This window comes from Ochotona curzoniae, unplaced genomic scaffold, assembly GCF_017591425.1.
Source record: "Ochotona curzoniae isolate NIBS_2020 unplaced genomic scaffold, NIBS_Ocur_1.0 contig_2210, whole genome shotgun sequence".
NCBI classification, from domain to species: domain Eukaryota; kingdom Metazoa; phylum Chordata; class Mammalia; order Lagomorpha; family Ochotonidae; genus Ochotona; species Ochotona curzoniae.
In genome coordinates, this window is record NW_024465369.1 from 13,972,175 (window position 1) to 13,986,366 (window position 14,192).

The 14,192-nt window shown below is 37.6% G+C and overlaps 1 protein-coding gene and 1 long non-coding RNA gene across 2 annotated transcripts in view; one reads left to right on the forward strand and one right to left on the reverse strand.

Moving 5' to 3' along the window:
• The window catches only part of ORC4 (origin recognition complex subunit 4), a 39,622-nt gene extending 38,984 nt beyond the window's left edge, over nucleotides 1–638 (reverse strand). Inside the window, exon 1 of the mRNA XM_040971551.1 lies at nucleotides 621–638. The gene's annotated coding sequence lies outside the window, so the exon portion shown is untranslated. The remainder of the gene's footprint in view (nucleotides 1–620) is intronic.
• Nucleotides 283–6,523, forward strand: LOC121150591. The gene is made up of 2 exons (XR_005883002.1): nucleotides 283–845; nucleotides 4,531–6,523. It is a non-coding gene; the product is annotated as an uncharacterized LOC121150591 (long non-coding RNA).
• The last annotated feature ends 7,669 nt before the right edge of the window (nucleotides 6,524–14,192 follow it).

Genomic DNA, 14,192 nt, shown 5'->3' on the forward strand with positions numbered 1-14,192 from the left:
CTTTCCCTTAGCAGGGAGGGCGGGGTGGGAGGGTGGTGTGGAAGAGTAGCAACTTCCTCCTCCTCCCCGCCCCCGCCCCTCTACCCCCCGCCACAATGGCTTCCGGGTCGCCAGCGCCTCAGAGCCTTCTGGGAAAACATCTCATTTCCTCCCCTCCCCCTCCGCCTGCCGTCCACCAACCAGCCTCCCGTCAGAGAGGGACATGCGCAGTGAGTGCCTCCAGGCTCTTCTACCCGAGCCCCCCCTCCCCCCCAAGCAGAGAGACCCCAGCAGCAGCAGCAGCTGATGATGAAGAGAGAGGCAGTGGCAGAGGGGGGGGCACCTTTTATTTCTATTTTTAAAGGGACAGGACACTCATTTCACCCCACTTCAACCTTGAATTGAGGGGGGGTGGGGGGAAAAGGCGACTGAGTTCCTTCCCCCACCCTCCAGCCCCGAGCCCTAAGAAGGGGGATTGAGCCAGAGAGAGAAGAAGGAGTTTCTTCTTCTTCGAAAACCCCCATCCACGACTCCTACCCCCTCACCCCTCCACTCGCCTCCCTCTCGAGCCCCCTCCACCCCCCTCCTCTTTGGCCGTGAGAGGAGGAGAGAAAGACCAAAAGCCTCTTAGCAACACAGACCCTCCTCTGCTGCTGCTGCTGCTGCTGTTACTGCTGCTGCTGCTGCTGCTACTGCTGCTGCTACTGCTGCTGCTACTGCTGCTGCTTGGCCCTGGCTGGAGACATCTCACTACACCCAGCTCGCCTCCTCCTCCTGCGCCTCCTCCTCCACTCCCCCCCTTTATTACCCTTTGTGTCATCCTCCACAGCTCCAGGGAAGGCACTCCAAAGTGGGGGGCAGGAAAGGTAAGTGTGTGTGGGGGGGCTTCATTGCCTTCCTCTGGCTCTGACTTTCACTCCGGGGCAACAGTAGCACCAAACCACAGACGCAGTGGAGCTCCGGGGTGAGGAGGGGGTGGTCCTGGGGGGTGGGAGGTGAGGGAAGGAGGGGTTGGAGTGGGGAGGGGCGTGTGAGGTGGGGTGTCCATCCTGTCAGGGGAGGAAGGGCACTTTTATTTTTATTTGCTGTTGTCCAAAGTGGTCTCTCTGCTCCAGCTCACATCTGATTGTGTCTTGCTCCAGTGGGGGAGAATACAAAAACAACCCCCTCCTTCCTCCAATGAGGCGCCACGGAAAGAGGCACACTTTCTGGATGTCACTGACAAAATTCATTCGGAGAGCTGTTTTATTATTATTTTTTCCTCTCTTTTTCCTAGCAAAAGCTCCACTGCGTTTGTTTCTGAGTGGGAAAATGTCGGGGTCTGGATTGCTTGGGAACTGCTTCTCTATCTGTAGCCCTGAGGGTTTCCCCCGTTGGGTCCTGTGTGAGATTTGGATATTGGCGTCAGGATTGGAAGACTCGATTGGTTTTGCCTTTAGGGTTTGAATGTTCCGTTTTTCTTGTAATGTAGTCGGACTTGCGTAGAAAAATTGCCAATTTTTAGTTGATAGAGGCCTTTGGTCAGGTTTTGACTTGTGTTATGGCTTTTTTGGGTAAATGGTTGTTTGATGTTTCAGTCTATAAAGTTAAGAGCTCAGAATGCTTAAAGTTGAAATGCCACTGGAACTGTCTTTGCCCATGTAGGTTCTTGATACTTATTTTCCATAAAATGAGGAGGCTAGCTATTTCATAATTCATCTGGGCATTTTTATCATGTGTGTAACTTGTCTGAGCAAGTAATCCTCATTGAAAACTTCATGTTGCTCTGCCTTCATGGACGGCCAGATCTCTCCATCAATAGTTTGCTGGGTTGGTACCACTTTCAGTTTTAACTGAATTATTTATTTTACTGTTGTAAATTGAGATGAGTTTTTCATCTCTCAGGATACTGAACCAAATTGCTCACTCTATGGGAAAGGAGACAGATTTTCAAGATGTTTGTATGGGTCACAATACCATGAAGTTGCAGGTGGTACAGTAATGGTAGTTAGACAGAAATTGAAGGGTGAGTCTACATATTCTAAGATAGCAGTTTTGATAAAAATCGCTGTTCTCCATTTTCACTTGGTATGTTCTTAGCAGAGTTTCGTTCAGTGCTGTGTTTCATTTCAGAAATGCTGGAAAGTGTTTTTTCTGGGGTAGGCCTTTGGCCAGGGCTTATGGTGCAAAGTGTCATTTTGTTACATATATACATTCCTTTATCCTTTCTGTGAAGATGGATGCGCATTTTCTCTCCCTCTCTCCCTCTCCCCTTCTTCCCCCCTCCCGTTTCTTCTTTCTCTTCCTCCTCCTCTCCCTCTCCCTCCTTTTTTGTAACTGCATTGGTATCTCTGATCCCATAATTTATGTCAGCAAAAAAATATTCCTCTGTAAAGCAGCAATTTTGTGATCAGCCTTGCAAATGGAAAACAGCAATTTCACCAGCAAGAAAGGATTGAAGAAATAGATGTCTAGAAGGATATTTGATACAAATATGATAAACACATAATACTTGAAGATTTTTATTTTCCTCATGGTAAAGCCAAGAAAACATTTACTCATATTGTAATGTCAGAAAACCATTTCATATGTGGAAATGTGTTCTGGAAAATTTTAATTACAAACAGTGTGCAAAACTAGGTATTTATACATGGGGGGAGCTGGTAGCAGTAAATACTGTGGTCTTATTTTTCTGTTATAAATTTGAACCGTTTCTTATCTTTCTCTGAGGTGTAATTGGTGTGCTTAAGCAGAAAACTGGCAAATTCAAATTTTTCTCCCAACATTAATACCAATTCCAGGCCACGTAACATTTCTTAGCCTTCACCTCCTCCCCGCCCTCACCCTCCTGCAAAAAAAAAAAAAAAAAAAGAAAAGAAAAAACCCTCAGCTACCTTAACATTAACATAATTTAGTGAAGAATAAATTTTAACTTAAAGTGAATTGTGTAGCTAATTGAAATGGTAGTTGCCTAACAGGCAGCTGAATAAAAAATTTACTCTAATACCTTTATTTATTGTGTTTCTGTTTTCCTTTGAAAACATTTCTTACCTCCCCTCCATTCCTCTCCCCAATCCTTTATGGCTGGAAGATTCTAGACTTTCTCTAAATGAAATAATGACTTATGTTTGAACCCTTTTATTGTATTTTTATTGCAGCTTATTTTTAAAAATAGTAAGAACAATTGATATTTTGGGATGGTGATTTTTTTTTTTCCATCTAGGTAATATCTTGGAGGTCAACGGATCCAGCTGATTTTTAAACTTTTACTTATTTCATTATCTTTGGATGACGGAGGGACAGAGCCAGTAGGGAGATGTCTTGTATGTGTAGATTCACTCCTGAGATGTCCCCTAAGAACCAGGGCCAGACCAGAGTACAGTCAGGGAGCTGTAACTCAGTCTCAGTCTCCCATGTGGGTGACATGGATCCTATTTTCTAAGCATTGCTGGCTGCCTCCCAGGGTGTGCCTTAACAGGAAGCTGGAATCTGAAGTGGAGTCAGGCCTGGAACCTAGGCATTCCAGTATGGGATGCAATTATCCCAAATGAAATCCTAACTGCTGTGCCCAAGACTACTCCTATCCAGCCTTGTTTTGGGTAAGGTTGAAGTTCAGGGACTTTGAAGAACTTGCCCGAGCTTATAAGTCTGCAGATGGGCAGAGAAGGCCTACATGACTCAAGTCTCTTGACTCACCATGCTGTATTATCTCGTTCTGCTTTGTCAGGCTTAAAACTACCATGTGTGATTTCTGTATATAGCACCTATGGGCTTTGTGTGGACGTATATTCTTCTAAGAATGTAAGAATATTCTTGTATTCTAAGAATGTAGGAATAAAGTAAATAGATTTAAAGCTATGTTTGTAAGTCAATAATTCTTTGCTAATTTTCAAGGCTACTAACTTCACTTCTTCTGGGTGATTCCCTTAGAAATTATTTCAACTTTCTCTGATATTAATGTTCCTCCCTGCATTTCCATTTACTCAATATACTTGCTAGTCTTATTAAGGGTGTGTGTGTGTGTGTGTATAATGTATATGAATAGAATTCAAGGTGCATTTAAAACATTTATTTGTGACTCTTGACATGGGACAATGCCTAAAACATGATAGGCCTTACTGGTTGTTTCTCACCAAACATGTCGATACTGGACTGCCTTGTATTTCTACATCGCTATATGTGAGATTCCTTTTCTCTCCTGGCTGTAGTTTCGCTAATGTGAAAATTTTTCTCAAGAAACTTTTTAGTCTCTGCTGTGGTGGTCTCTTCCTGATTAACAACCAAATTATATATTCTTAACAATGTAGTACTTGTAATAAGTAAATTTCATACTCCTTTCTAATCCTTGTACAGAATATAATTTTTAACAAGTGTTTTGTTTTCTATAAACAATGATTTTAAAAAGTCATTTAAAAATATACATGTAATTGTTCAGGATGCACAGAAATTTCATTTCATTGACATCCTGGACAATAGGTTATTGAAAAATTAGGCTAGTGTTACCAGCTCTCTAAAGCAACTGTTATTTAGGTGACACATTTCCCTGACTTTGTTTTTTTGATCCCTACCCAGACAGTTAACAGCTTTCCAGTTTTCTGAAGATTTACTCCTAGTCATCATTGGGACCCCCATGAAGTCAGCCAGAAAACCTATGTCCAACCTTTGTATCTTTGTAAAGCTATGTGGATTTTGAATGTATGTTACAAAACAAATTATGTTTAGCTATTCATTCCGTGTCTGTTGATGTCTATCAGGCATTGTGTTAGGCTTTTGAAAACGAGGATCATCCTTACAGTTTGATGTGAAAAGATATCATAATTGTATTCTTCAAGTGTATTTGTCATATTTTTACCTTGGCGTTCTACATGAATAAATGTTATATTAACTAAGTGGATATTGTTAGGTGTGAAAATATGTGTTTAAATAGGTTAATTGTGTTAAAATAGAAAAATATTAAAATTTTTTTCAATTTACTGCTATATTCTAAAAAGTTTATTCTTTGTGCACTTCATTCATTTTAGACAATGATAAGGCCCATGTGACTACCATTGCTCAATTTTTATTACAAGACAAAACTCTTAAATTCGAAGATGATCAATACCAGTTATTACATTACGTCATTACTTTTTTTCCAAAACAAGAAATGCATATTCTCCACACATGAACTTTCTTCTCAGAACTAAATTTTATATTTCATTTACCAGGTTGTCATAACCTGATTATTTGGAGGATATTATATAGTTTCATTTGGACTTTTAAAATATTTTCACATTTCATGCAAATATAACAATTATTAAATTATTGTGTTGTAATTAGTGTGCAGTACGTAGAAGCTTTGGGATATGTGAAATACTTTAGAAATATTATTCCAAGATCCTTACAAAGAACTTCCCAGTATTAGTTCTAAACTTATTGCTTGATACTGTTTTTATAACTTTGGTATTTAACTTGGAAGTTTCTTCAGTAGATGGGTATTCGAAAGCATCATGTCATTCTTTGTCATAGTTTTTACAAGTAATAGAACCATTTATTAAGAGAATGAAGTACTAATCTGAGTTTGTCTTCCTTAAAGTCATGTAGGGTACTATTGATGCATAGTTTTTGAAAAGATAGGAATGTCCATGCCAGTATGGTGTACTGGAAAGAAAAACAGATTTGTAAATGATAAATTCTGATCTCTTCCACATTCTTTCTTAAATTTTTGTTTTGTAAATAACCATAGTTTTTACTTATATGTATACCTGGCATTGTGATAAATACATTAATTCCTGTTGTCCTCAGTATGTTCTTTGTGAACTTTTCATCATGTTCCTCATGTTAAAAATTTGGAAATCAATTGCTAACCACCTCATTTTATCATTATATAGCAGCAAAGCACCCTAGCATGTTAACTTCATGACACTTAATAATGGAAAACATGGTCACAATGAAGAACTATTATTAGCCTGTACTCCAGTAAACATGAATGAAGCTATGGAGTTATGGCATCAGTAGCTTATTGATAGAGTGATAGAAAATCTCTACTCGTTGACAGGGACAGAGAACAAGCAGCAATCCAGGTTTCTATAAGGAATGTTAGTGCAGTCAAGTAGGCTTCTCAAGATTAAATTTTAACTTGCAAGGATTTGGATTTAGCATTTTGTTACATAATGTTTGGAGGATTCAGCAATATATGACCCATTGAGCAATTATTGTAAATTTTTAATGTAATTATACTATAAGAAGAAAACCACTGAACAAAAAGAAATGTAATCTGTTTAATGCATTAGTATATGTACAAATATCACCTTCTAGTCTGTCACAGAGCATTCTCATGTTCATTTCATGCATACTATTAAGGTTAACACTTTTTTTTTTGTACTCCAGAAAGAATCTTTTTTTAAAAAATTTGTTTAAATTATTTGAGAGGAAGAGGAAATAAAGACTGTGGCTGAATCACTCCTTAGTGCTCATTATGGCTGGAGACTAGTCCAGGCAGAAGCCAAGATCCAGGAACTCAATCAAGGTGTCCCTTAGCAGTAGTAGAACTTAAGTAATTAGGGTCATTACTGTAGGAAGACAGAGTCTAGATCTCAGATATCATACTCAAGTATTCAGAAAACATAGACTCTTTAAAATTTTTTCAATTTTCAAATTTTAAAAAATTAAAATTTAAAAGAAATTAAAAATTTTTTAAATTTTAAAAAAAATTTTAAATTAAAATTTAAAAATTTTTCAATTTTTGAGAGAATTATTTTTTCTTAAAGATTTATTTATTTTTTATTGGAAAGGCAGATATACACAGAGAGAAGAGACAGAGAGGAAGATCTCCCATCCATTGGGGAGCCAATGGTTCACTCCCAAGCAGCCAAATGGCTGGACCTGAGCCAATCCGAAGCCAGGAGCCCAGGAGCTTCTGGGTCTCCCATGTGGGTGCAGGGTCCCAAAGCTTTGGGCCGTCCTCGACTGCTTTCCCAGGCCACAGGCAGGGAGCTGGATGGGAAGCAGGGTTTCCGGAATTAGAAGCACCCATATGGGATCCTGCTGTGTTCAAGGCGAGGACTTCAACCATTATGCTATCGCGCTGGGCCCTGAGAGAATGATTAAGAGAGAAAGGGAGCAATAGAGATCTTCCATTCTCTGGTTCACTTCCCAGGTAACTGCAATAGCCAGGGCTGGACCAGGCTGCAACCAAAAGCCAGCAGCTTCTTTCAGGTCTCACGCATGGGTGTCAGGAGCTCAAATATTTAAGCCACCTGCTGCTGCCTCTTCCAGGCCATTAGCAGGAAGCTGGGTCAGCATTGGAGCAGCTGGAAAGCAAACAGTGGCCATATAGGATGTGGGCATCACAGGTAATGGCTTTGCCAATGCCACAAAGCAGGCGCCAGACCACAGATGTCTTAACCAGCACGGAGGCCACAGTGCTAAATGATTGCCTCTAGAAATAGTTGAAGAATAGACAACTTTTGAATTATCTAGATAACTAAGTGCCCATAATTAGTTGTTCCTTAAACCTTTTACATAGGGTCCAGTATTGTATGACAGGTAAAGCCACCCTCCCCATCATAGCATCCCACATGTGCCCAGGTTCATGTCTCACCTGCTCCACTTTCAGCCCAACTTCCTGCTAGTGGATTGCAAAAAGCAGCAGAAAATGACTCAGTGCTCCTGTCACTCATGTGGGTGACTTGGAAGAAGCTTCCGGCTCTGCCTGTCTTTACCCAGTCCCAGCTATTAGGGCCATCTGGGGAGGGAACCAATGAATGGAAGAGCTTTTTTTTTTCTCTCTCTCTCAAAAAATTAATTAAAATTTTTATTGAATCCGTGAACCCACTGATAATTACAATTATCCTTTGATATTACCTTTGATGATCATTGTTTTATGTATGTTTATGTTTGTTACCATATAAACATTAGTGCCTACATATTTTGGAAATAGTTGCAAACTCTGAAGAATCTATACTTTTATAAATTATACTATTATACTTCAGAAAAAATTTTTTTTATAAATAGTTTCTAGCTTACCAGAACAATCTGAGTAGCCAGTGGGATAGAGTTTGTCTGCAATCTGAAATAATTTGCTTTAGATTGTCTAAAGATAACTCAGTTAAAAATTAAAGATTCTGCTTTCTCAGCATTTTCATTGGCAAGATCTGATAAGTTAGAATGTGTGGATTTCAGTCTGAAACAAACAAGGAGGATCCAAGGTTGACAGATATATCTCATAATGCAGCTGGTCTTCTTGGAAAAGAAGTTGCTCATGGTACTGATCCTGGTACGAAGCTTAACACTTCAGCAGTGTTGTGTGTGTGATAGGTTCTGAGTCTTTATTTCAGTTGATCTATAAAACATTCTAAGAGAATGTACAATTACATTCTGTATTATTAAGTAGATTGTTAGGATTTACTGTTTTGAAAGACTCAGATGAGTTATGTCAGTTCTTCTCTACTCTGCAGTGGGGAAATATTTTTATATATCCATGTTTTATTGAGTTGTTTTTTTTTCCAATTAACCAAGAGTACAGCACTAAAAAGAATTTTTTTTTTCTGCTATGTGCTAATGTTAATACTTACATCCCTGTACTATCTTTTCTTTTTTTAACTTGAATAACTATCTTAGAAGTTAGAAGTAAGTTTAAAATGTTTTTTAAGATTGAGTGTAACGTTCATTTTGTCTCACTGTTACATTCACAGCTAGTTTTTTAAAAAATTATGCCTTATGAATTCTCTACTAATCTGTTGGCCTTCAATTTAATCCATGTATTCTTAATATTAACATCTAAAAACAACAATTCAAACTGTATGTATATATTCATCGAATTTGAGGATGGGTAGCATACCACATTCAGCAGAAGGAAATGTTGATTTTAGATAGATTCCTTAGGATGTAGTAATCTAAACAGTAGCTACTGTGTAAGAAAAAAGTTAAATGTAAAATTTATCATTAATATTCAATGACATCAAAATATGTAGAAAATCATCCCTTAATGAAAGAAACTGGAAGGCTCTTTTTTTTTTTATATAGATATTTTTTAATTGGAAAGTCAGAAATACAGAGAGGAGAGAGAGAGGAAGATCTGTCCACTAATTCACTCCCCAAGTGGCCGCAAAGACCGGAGCTGAGCCAATCCAGAGAGCCAGGAGTTTCCTTCAGGTTTCCCATGTGGGTGCAGGGTGCCAAGGCTTGGTGCCATCCTAGATTGCTTTCCCAGGCTACAAGCAGGGAGCTGAATGGGAAGTGGGGCACCCGAGATGAGAACTGAGACCTATTTGGTATCCTGGAGCACTCAAGGTGAGGGCTTTAGCCACTAGGCTATCGCGCTGGGCCCAGAAATCTATTTTTAAATCATTATCCTGAAGTCATTTTCTTGCTTCCACATTTATCACACTGGAGTTTGTGCTGAAGGATTTCTTGGCCATTTTAGAGACTGTAATCTAGTTAAAAGGTTTGTTTATGCTTCCTATCCCTATTCTGCTGATGGTATTAGAATGCAGGCCAGAGCCAGACGTCTGTTTACAACATTCAAACTTCAATTAAAGCTGCAGTATTCAGCTTAGCATTTATCAGAAAGCTCATACTAGCTGCAAGCATCACTGGTAGGCCTTCCCACTCCTTGAGAGTATTTCACATATGAAATATTAACATTAATTCTTTCATATACATGTAAAAGAAGGCTTGTTTTTCTGCCACAAGTAGTATGGTATTTTCCTTTAACAATGTCTTTAGGCAATAAAAGTCTAGTAGTGTGTTATTACTTATTTCAGTTTAAATGATCCAACTTGGTTGTTTTTAAGTTAATATATTCTATACTAAGTGTTACTTTACTATCCAGATGATTGGAAAACTCCAGCTTAAAAACATAGCAATATGTTTCTATTAAAAAATAAAACTAACAGGCACATTATTCTCAGGTGTATAAGGAATCTAGATCCAGATAACACTGATTTAAATTTAATCTTTTATCATTTTTCTGGCTTACTATTTTGATTTCTTTAAAAAAAATTTTTAAACATGCAGTACAGTTGTCCTAAAAGTTATTAAGACTTCTTTAAAATATTTCTGCAGTACTTTTTGTTTTTCACTAATAACCATTTCCAGCAAAAAAATTTATTTGCATTGTATATGTGTTTAATTTTTTTAATTCACGGGCAGATTTTATATATATGTAAATGTTCCCAAATGTTTATACATATGTATTTCTTTTTTGTAAAACCTAATTTATTGAACCTTAGATCTAGATTGGCTAAATGCGTATATCCCTTATGTAATACTTATCTTCATTGAATGATAGTTTATGGCAAATATAAGCATCATTTAGAATAAGGTGGAAAATCTTACTGAATAAAATGAATTGTTACTAGCACACATTTAATTAAAAATAATAAAGTGGGGAAATTTACAAGATTCATTTTCCTGGCCACTGAAAGAAACATCCATTGATTTAGGAGCAATATAAGAAAATTAACAACCATGATATGTGACGATATAAACTAAAAATAACTATGCATGATTTAAATTTTTAAGTTAAACACAAGAAGTTGAAAATAACAGAATAACATATATAGTATGAAACCACTAAATGAAATGTGTATGTGACATAGTATACATAGATTTCATGTTTAAAAAATGTTTAAAAAATGGAGCTTTTGGACATTGGGAGGGTGACATCATCCTCGGATTGGTGAAATCGGCAGCATTTCAGAACTACCCAAACCACTTGGACAGAACCCTCAGGATATGTACACATTGAGATTCAGGGTTCATAGGAGGTGGCGGTTACTCATCCCTGGGTACCGGGACGTGTGGAAAGTCATGAGTGATTTCCCTGTGTATTTCCCCTTCCCTCAGAAACAACAAGAAGAAATAGCAAATTTGGAAGCAATGAGTATACTCAGTTTTCCCTAAGTCTCAATCCTTCCTACCCTGATCCACCAGGTAATCATTATAAAAAATAAAATTTATTTGAAAATGCTTATTTGTTAGAAAGGCAGAGTTATAGAGAAAGACAGAGACAGATAGCTTTTTTCTTGTGGTCCGTATCCGACATGACTGCAATGGCATGGACTGGGCCAGTTTGGAGCCAGGAGCTTCTTCCTGGTCTCCTACATGGGTGCAGGGGCTCAAGGATTTGAGTCATCTTCCACTACTCTGCAAGGAGCGTTAATAGGGAAATGATCAGAAGTGGACCAGCTGGGACTGGGATGGACAACCATTAGAGGCCAAAGCTTTACTTGCTAGTCCAAATGCACCTGCCCCCGTATTTTCAAATGTTTATACCAAAAGAAAAAAAAAATTACTCATTAATTCTATTTTCTATACACTTTCCAAAAATGTAAAATCCATGAAGTCTTAAATCTTAAAGACTTATTTATTATTTTTATTTGAAAGTCAGATATACAGAGAGGAGGATAGACAGAAAGATCTTCCATTTGCTGATTTTCTCTCCACGTGGTTGCAATGGCCAGAGCTGAGTATATCTGAAGTCAGGAGCCTGGAGCTTCTTCTGGGTCTCCCAGGCTGGTGCATGGTCCCAAACCTTGAGCATCTTCCACTGCCTTCCCAGGCCACAAGCAGGCAGCTGGATGGAAAGCGGGGCCCAAATGGGACCCTGGCACATGCAAGGAGAGGAGTTTAACAACTAGGCTACCGTGCTGAGCCCATCCATGTAGTTTTTTCACAATATTTGTTTTCTATGAATACTTTGAAAACCCTGTATCTTTTGCATATAATATGTATTTTTACTATCTATACCATCTTGCATTAACTATATCATATGAAAAAACTTCAAAAAGCTCTTGAAAAGATAGATTATTCTTAAGTTGATTTACATATAAATTGAAATCTATACATACATGAAGTCTTAGGAAAGTTCATGGAAAAAATGCATGAATTTTACAACTTTTTCAGCAGAGTAAATTTTTCTCTCAGTGTGTTTCCTTCAACTTTTAAAAATGCACTCAGGAATGTATGAATATATTAAGAAAATATCTGAAATATATGCATCTGATTGTATCATTGATATACAGAAAATGTATATGTGGGTTGCTAGTAGGGTACATAATTGTTCTCTGTAAAATTGCCTTTCTAATACAAATAAAATTTTTTTAAAAAAAGAACATGTATCACTTCAATAATAATTCATGTATAACTGATTGCTGTATATACTAGTGTTTCTTTTTTAACCAAAGGCTTATATTCATGTAGTAATTTTGCAATGAAAAATACCTATTAAGGGAATGAGGGAAAAAGTGATCAGGAAAATTACAGTCCTAGCCAAATAGTCACATGCATGTATTCCTTAATATATTTAATAGACCTTAGTATTTGCTAACAATTACTATAACTTAATAATAAAGACAGAATGATCTAATCTAACAGGGTAGAAAACCTAGTCAGTTCAGGAAGGAACAATGAATGTAATCTATACTGACTTTTTAAGTAGTTTTGCTTCTTAATGAAAAACATTAGCCTGGAAAAATACACACTAGGCTGCTAATGATGGCGATGGATGTCAGTTGTGAAAAGATAGAAAATCAGCTTCAGTATGACTTGAGGTGTAATATATGGGTCTAGAGTGAACTTTTGCCATTTTAATCAGTGATCCAGATTATATGTTCACTTGAAGTACAGATGGTATAGTCACTTAACATTTCTGTAATGTTTTCTATATTCAGGTACTGGTTTAGGTGGAGAACAAAAATAAAACTTAGTTGAAGACTAAGTACTTTCTTTGTGTGACTAAAACATGGACTTGAAAAAAATGTTTTAGGAAATCTTTATAAAGTAATGTCAAACTATATGTGTAAATTTGCCTAGTAAAGAAGCAATTAGAATTTTGTAGTTAATCAGGGTTGGGGTAGAGGAGAGATACTAGATTATTGCAGAACATGGCACTCAGGTAAAGATAAAGCTTTCAATGGGATGAAGGAATTGGAAATCTTGTTTTCACTACGCTGAAAGCTAGAATTAAAATTCAGTATAACTTGGTAAGTTAGGGAAATGGTTAGGTACATATGCCTTTGTGTTTATAAGAAATTATTTCTCAGCATGTAGATCCAAAATGTAACTAGAAAAAAAGGATAAATAACTCGTACAAAATGTTAGGAAATGAATACTCCAGTGAAGTCTGAAGTAAGCCAAATCACAAATGAAACTACTGTGGTTAAAATAGCAAAAATGTTATGCAAGAGTAATAGCTGAGGTTGTTTGTCCTTTCACAATTAAAATTCAACTGCAGGTTCGTACCTGAGTTCAGTAGTAGAGAATATATACAATTAAAACTATAAATCATATAAATAAATACTAAAAGTAGCAATAGTATAGGTTATAGATAGTTTCTGCATTTACTTTATAAGTTTTCATCTTATTGTTTCCTGTTACACCTGTCATGTAAAGCACCATTTCATCTACCCCTTGAGCATTATTTTTCTTCTGAAAACTGGTGAGTTTAAGCAGCTCTACCAACTGTGGTTCTGTGTTTTGTTTTTTTCTCTTTAAAACAGTGATTTTTTAAAGATTTATTTTTATTATTTTTTCATTGGAAAGGCAGATATACAGAGAGGAGAGACAGAGAGGAAGATCTTCTGTCCGATGATTCACTCCCCAAGTGAGTGCAACGGGCCGATACTATGCCGATCCGAAGCCAGGAGCCTCTTCCGGGTCTCCCACGAGGGTGCAGGTTCCCAAAGCCTTGGGCCGTCCTCGACTGCTTTCCCAGGCCACAGGCAGGGAGCTGGAAGGGAAGCGGGGCTGCCAGGATTAGAACCGGCGCCCATATGGGATCCCGGGTGTGCAAGGCGAGGACCTTTAACCACTTGCGCCACCGCGCCGGTGCCCTAAAACAGTGATTTTTTAAAATTTTTAAAACAGTGTAGTTGCCTCTTTTTTACTCAGTTAAATCTCTTGCTAATCATTTTCCAGTGTCTTTCTTCAACAAGGATGAGTGTTATGATCACTGGTTCTCACTGGGATAAGGAGCAAAAAGACATGGGACTTGGTGTTCTGGAAGTTGGGCATAGAGATGGAAAAGGATACTTGTATTGTATCAAAAAGTCATACAATGAAAATTCAGAGTGGCCTGGAAGAATTTAGCCTTTCAGTGAAATCAAGGGAAACTTTAAGTGTTTATTTGGCTGATAACTTAATGAGTAAGTGGTAACTTGATCTAGATGGAGAAGAGAGTTTTCTGCAAATGAGGAACAATATGTATGAAGATTCTGAGACTAGAAGGAACAGGGTTCCTAATGTTAAACAGT